Below are 6930 nucleotides of genomic sequence, written 5' to 3'. Positions count from 1 at the left end.
GAGAGACAACAAAACAAAACGCCGGTCATGAATTAGAGGTACAAACCGAAGATTTGCAAAGAAAAATGTCGGAGGATTTCGATATAAAACAAGAGGAGACTGGTTTTCCTTTGCTAAAGTAAAGAAACTTTGCTTCCTTTGCTCCTATTAAACGAACTCGCGAGACTAGCATATCTCAGAGGCGCGTGCGCTGCGCATACGTCATACGGAATAACGGAAGTGAGAGAAAAGTGTTTATTGCGTTTGAAATATGGATATTTTTCTTTCAAAAACTCATGGATTCGCTACAGGGGGCCTTTATTCATCCCCGGGAGCCGTCTGCGGCACGTTTTATTATGAATGCGCGAGCTTTATTTGACGACTTGTGGACTGTTCAACTGCAACACCCGCTGACTGCAATGATAGAGCTTGGAATAGCCAGGACAATTTTTAATATAACTCCGACTGGATTCGTCTGAAAGAAGAAAGTCATATACACCTAGGATGCTTCGAGGGTAAGTAAAACACAAGCTAATTTTCATTTTTGGGTTAACTAACCCTTTATGAGTTTCTCATTGACTTTGTTGATCCAGTTTAATCACCAGACAATTTGCATGTCATGGGTATTGTCAGCATGAAATTCAAACCAAGACGGAATAGACTTCATGTGCACATCAAGATATATTCAGTTGCACAACACTAGAGCCTTCAGACTCCAGTTTACATCTCTGGTCACACTCCATTGTCTATAAGCACCAGTATTCACTAGTTAGCTCTAAAAGTGCCACTCTTTAAAGTTTTCAACACTTACGCTGCTAAAATCAGGAAAACAGTGGGCAAAGGCTTGAATGTTTCATCTAAGTGTCCATATGTCGTAATGCTGTGCTCATGGTGTGTCCTGATGCTCTGGGTTAGTGATGTGAGACAGGCATATGTCAGCTGTACTGCACAACTGAGCTAAACTTCACTCACTATTAGAAACTGTACAGCAGTTTAAGAGCCTCAGTCTGCATAAAATAGACATACATCCTGTTGTTACGTATTCTAAGAGTAAAACAGCTGTTAGGATTGTGTCCACGAAACACTATTCAGATGTGTTACAAATCTAGCTACAATGCTGTGAAAAAATATGTACACCCCATGAAAACTATAGGTATATATCCATCATAATAAAACATAGATTTGGGAGTTGAAATTCATTGAAGGGTTAGTTCACCTAAACATGAAAACTATACTATACTATCATCGTTTACTCACCCTCTTGTGGTTTCAAACCTATAAGACTTTTTCCATCTTCAAAACACACATTTTAATTCATTTTAAATGAAACCTGACAGATTTTAGTCCCTCCACATGTTCCATTCACCCAAAACTTTGACACTTCAAAAAGTTCAGACATTACTACAGCCCAACCGATATATCATTTTGCCGATTTCATCGGCCGATATGAGCCTGTCGCAGATATATCGGTATCGGCCAATATGCCGCAGATATGCCGCCGATATTAACTTTTTTTTTTAACAGAACATATAGACCTTTTTCCTGAGTAAACGATGAGCGATGAGTCAATGCTTGTGTTTATACCAGCAGCGTCCCAGAACTCATGCGTATCACATTGGTCACATCACTAAGTCAGCATAGTTTGTCAATACAGTCAATAAAGTAGCAGATTAGAAAGTTGGTATCCAATAGACGGCAGTGCGGTGGTGGCTTGAGTCTGTTGAATGGTAATTTAACGCTACATTGTCACCTAGTTGGTGAGACGCAATGCTATAAAATAAATAAACAATGTCCCCCGTCTTTTACTCTCACAATGAGCTTATCATACTCATTTGCTACATGAGTAGGGCCCTATGATTTCCGCAAGGCAGAAAACGCAGACAGAAACACATAATCCAGTCATAAAAACGGAATTTACTGTATAACGCGGAATTTCATGGAATCTGTCATATTTTTGATGAATAAATAAAAAACAGGTCAGTACACTTAAATCAAATCGCGATATAGACTAGTGTCTGTGAATATTAATTACAAATCATATAATAATATATACAAATAATATTAAATACAAATCCTCATGTTCTGCGTTTTCATTTGATTGCCAGTTACCTTGTTTATTTTCTTAATTCAAGTTATTTATAAAAAGTGATGTGAAGTTTACCGTTAAGTGCACTGATGTCAGGCTCATTTTAGACAAAGTTTATTGTTAAATTGCTAAATACACTGCCTCCATTACATATTTTTTGTCACATCATTACAAGTGTTTGATCACCACATTTGAGTTATCATTGCTAAAAATGTGTTTATGTATATATAATCTGTTTATGTATATACTGTATTCTATATACAGTACCAGTCAAAAGTTTGGACACACTAATGGGAAGTGGTACTGTACTATAATATACACAAAGAATATCGGCCGGTATAGCGATATCTGACTTTTTTAGTCCCTAATATCGGTATCGGTATCAGGTTTCATTAAAATATCTTCATATGTGTTTATAAAAAGAATGAAAGTCTTATGGGTTTGGAATGACATGAGGATGAGTAAACAATGACAGGATTTCTATGTTTGGTGAGAAACAATGTAAAAAAGCAACACTATGGGTAACACTTTATTTTAAGGTGTCTTTGTTACACATGTTACATGTACTTACTATTATAATAACAATTAATTATGCATAATTACATGCAAGTAACCCTAAGCCAAACCCTAATCCTAACCCTAACCATATAGTAAGTGCATGTAGTTAATTAATATTACTCATCTTTTCATGATCTTTGTGATTATTTGTGAAATTTCTGAGTGAAAATTGTTTCATGTAACTCTTACACCATTTTTTTCCCCAGTGTATCCCTTTTGTCGAAGAATAGTCAAAAGACAGCATTTAACAAATTACATTGTTAGTGATGTGTAAAGCTTAAACAGAAATGCCAATTTATTATCTGGAAAATGTTAGTAAACCAAAAAATGTTCTGCATTTATCATTCCATCAAATTTACATTGTTATTTGTTACATTTTATCACATTGACCCATTAATACTACCGCAATAAGGTTCCCGTTTAATCAAAATGCCTACATATGTTGAAAAAGGACCAAATATTTGTGTGTCCTCCAAAGAAAATATGATTCATCAACACATTTTTGAAAAACAGCTAATTATTAAATTTTTACTCACAACCAAAAACACAAAAAGTAGTATTTTAAAGTTGAACCGTTTCCTAAGTTTAGTATCGAGGGGATGGCACAATACAATCACAGCCAATATGAACATATTCATTGCTTACAATACAGCTGTGTAGAGCCAGATTTTTTGGACCAATGAGATTCCACTGTGGGCGGAGCTGCTCTATTTGATATAAATAAGAAGAAACCAAGCGACTTAAGTGTGTATATGTGCATATATGTGCATGGTGTCCTGTGGAGTCAACACCAGTGGAGGAAGTTAAGGAAAGTGAGGCAAACAGGAAATCAGAGCGAAAATAATATTAAATACAAATCCTCATGTTCTGCGTTTTCATTTGATTGCCAGTTACCTTGTTTATTTTCTTAATTCAAGTTATTTATAAAAAGTGATGTGAAGTTTACCGTTAAGTGCACTGATGTCAGGCTCATTTTAGACAAAGTTTATTGTTAAATTGCTAAATACACTGCCTCCATTACATATTTTTTGTCACATCATTACAAGTGCTTGATCACCACATTTGAGTTATCATTGCTAAAAATGTGTTTATGTATATATAATCTGTTTATGTATATACTGTATTCTATATACAGTACCAGTCAAAAGTTTGGACACACTAATGGGAAGTGGTACTGTACTATAATATACACAAAGAATATCGGCCGGTATAGCGATATCTGACTTTTTTAGTCCCTAATATCGGTATCGGTATCAGGTTTCATTAAAATATCTTCATATGTGTTTATAAAAAGAATGAAAGTCTTATGGGTTTGGAATGACATGAGGATGAGTAAACAATGACAGGATTTCTATGTTTGGTGAGAAACAATGTAAAAAAGCAACACTATGGGTAACACTTTATTTTAAGGTGTCTTTGTTACACATGTTACATGTACTTACTATTATAATAACAATTAATTATGCATAATTACATGCAAGTAACCCTAAGCCAAACCCTAATCCTAACCCTAACCATATAGTAAGTGCATGTAGTTAATTAATATTACTCATCTTTTCATGATCTTTGTGATTATTTGTGAAATTTCTGAGTGAAAATTGTTTCATGTAACTCTTACACCATTTTTTTCCCCAGTGTATCCCTTTTGTCGAAGAATAGTCAAAAGACAGCATTTAACAAATTACATTGTTAGTGATGTGTAAAGCTTAAACAGAAATGCCAATTTATTATCTGGAAAATGTTAGTAAACCAAAAAATGTTCTGCATTTATCATTCCATCAAATTTACATTGTTATTTGTTACATTTTATCACATTGACCCATTAATACTACCGCAATAAGGTTCCCGTTTAATCAAAATGCCTACATATGTTGAAAAAGGACCAAATATTTGTGTGTCCTCCAAAGAAAATATGATTCATCAACACATTTTTGAAAAACAGCTAATTATTAAATTTTTACTCACAACCAAAAACACAAAAAGTAGTATTTTAAAGTTGAACCGTTTCCTAAGTTTAGTATCGAGGGGATGGCACAATACAATCACAGCCAATATGAACATATTCATTGCTTACAATACAGCTGTGTAGAGCCAGATTTTTTGGACCAATGAGATTCCACTGTGGGCGGAGCTGCTCTATTTGATATAAATAAGAAGAAACCAAGCGACTTAAGTGTGTATATGTGCATATATGTGCATGGTGTCCTGTGGAGTCAACACCAGTGGAGGAAGTTAAGGAAAGTGAGGCAAACAGGAAATCAGAGCGATAGGAAGTCTGAATGACAGGAAGTCCGGGTTGTGTGTTTGTGTGTCTGTGTGTGAGAGAGAGAGAGGTAGTCTAGCATGACACCTGTATGCTGGACCCATAGAAACGCTCAGCATGAATGAATAAAAAAACCCAGCCTGTGTGAAGGTGTGTAAGTGTGTGTGTCTGGTCTTTAGGAGGTCCTCAGCTCCTGCCAGGAGCGCTGCAGAGCTCATTCATCTTACAGTCCCAGTGCAGCAGAGCATTCACTCCCACTGACAGCACAACACCCTCTCTCTGTCTCTCATGCGTGACTCAATCAACCCCCACACACACACCGCACTGTACGCCACTCATTACAACCAACAGCTGTCTCTACAGCCCACACACACACACACACATCTGCATGCAGAAATGCTTATACACGCTGCTATTTCCAGTCTAACTTCTCATTCATTAAGTCTTTCGGTGCATTTCGAAGTCAAACTTTCTGTGCCAGGCGTCTGAAGAGGTGTTCAGAGTGTTTTCTATCATGTTGCTATACAGTTGTTAGAATGGGATTTTGGGCAAAAGTCAAAAGAATGCTTTCTGAAGTATGATATTCTGGTATTACAGTGGGATATTTAGGGCCCTATGAAATCTGTTTTATTTTTTTGCCAGATACAATTTTATTTTTCCCGAATTTCATTTCATTTTTTTTTCTGGATTCCATTTTAATGGTTTAATGGTTAATTTTAATACTCGAGATGGATGTCTAATCAATTGAATTCATAAACATTAACAATTAACAATTTACTAATTTATATTATTGAATGCATCGTGGGTTTGGAATGACATGAGGGTGAGTGATGACAATTTTAATTTTAAGTGAACTACACTGTTATTAACTACATTCTGTATAACTACACAAAATAATTTAGTAAATAATTGTTGGAACTCGGTGTCTGACACTGATGAAAATGTGCCATGCTTTATTACAACTGCATTTGGAGTTTAAACATGAAAAAATAGAAATGCAAGGGGGAAAAAAAGTAAAGTTTCAAAGTAAATCCTACACCAATTTATTCATTTTTTAAGATTAACAGGGCCCTACGATGGGTTTTATTTTTTCACAAATTTAGTTTTGCCTGGATTTTGTGTATTAATTTATAGTTTTATTATCAAAAACATTGGTCTTTTAAAATGCAAATCAAAAGAAAATCAAGCCATTTCTGCCAATTTGCTGACAAAGTGCTGCACAACAGAGGTTTACTGTTTAAATAAAAATATATCCTTACATGCTTTTTTTAATAAACTGGAATTTAATTATTATTACTTTGAGAACTACATTACAATTTAATATATTTCGGTAATCATTTCTCTAAATTAAACTAAACGAATACAAAACTGCTTTGCTCATTTATACAGAAACACGCAGAACATGCAGACTTTGTATTTAAATAGCAGTCTAAATAGCACCCAAATTTAGCCAAATTCCGTGACATTTCGCATTATACAGTAAATTCCTTTTTTATCATTTTTATTTTCCGCAATTCCATCTGCATTTTCAGCTTTGTGTAAATCACAAGGCCCTAGATGTTTGCGCTTTATCATCCACCAAGCAAAAGTTGATCACTATGAAAAGTAGCTGCACACGAAGATTTGAGGTACAGTATATTTCATGCATGAAGTACTAAATGCTGGAATAATAAAGATGCTCCTAAAGCTCAATTTACTTTTTCAGACATGTCTTTGCCACTCCAAAGAGAAAGAAAAAAAAAAAACTTGAGAAAATCTGCTACACAGGTGTCTGTGTTGAGTGTTGCTCAGGGCTCAGTGACGAGTGAATTCAGCGGCTCAACACAATTAGCTGCGTCTCACCAACTCATAACCTGACAGCACTGAAATCAATATGATACTCCACTCACATATACAAGCTCTTCGCATATACAAGTCTACAGAGAAGTGGGTTTGCTTTATGATTTTTGGTTTAATTGTCAGGTAACACAAATTTCAAGTCCAAAACAGTAAAAATAATAATAAAATAAATTATATATATATATATATATATATATATATATAC

General features: G+C 34.9%; 1 protein-coding gene across 1 annotated transcript in view; it reads right to left on the bottom strand.

The window, feature by feature from the left end:
- LOC107713999 (WD repeat-containing protein 37-like) overlaps nt 1-6930 on the bottom strand; it is a 42478-nt gene that overhangs the window by 14179 nt on the left and 21369 nt on the right. The gene's annotated exons all lie outside the window — the stretch shown is intronic.

The sequence above is a fragment of the Sinocyclocheilus rhinocerous genome, unplaced genomic scaffold (assembly GCF_001515625.1).
Source record: "Sinocyclocheilus rhinocerous isolate Xijiao unplaced genomic scaffold, SAMN03320098_v1.1 scaffold642, whole genome shotgun sequence".
NCBI classification, from domain to species: domain Eukaryota; kingdom Metazoa; phylum Chordata; class Actinopteri; order Cypriniformes; family Cyprinidae; genus Sinocyclocheilus; species Sinocyclocheilus rhinocerous.
The sequence above is the reverse complement of the archived record's forward strand: the minus strand, read 5'-3'. Positions and strand labels throughout refer to the sequence as shown.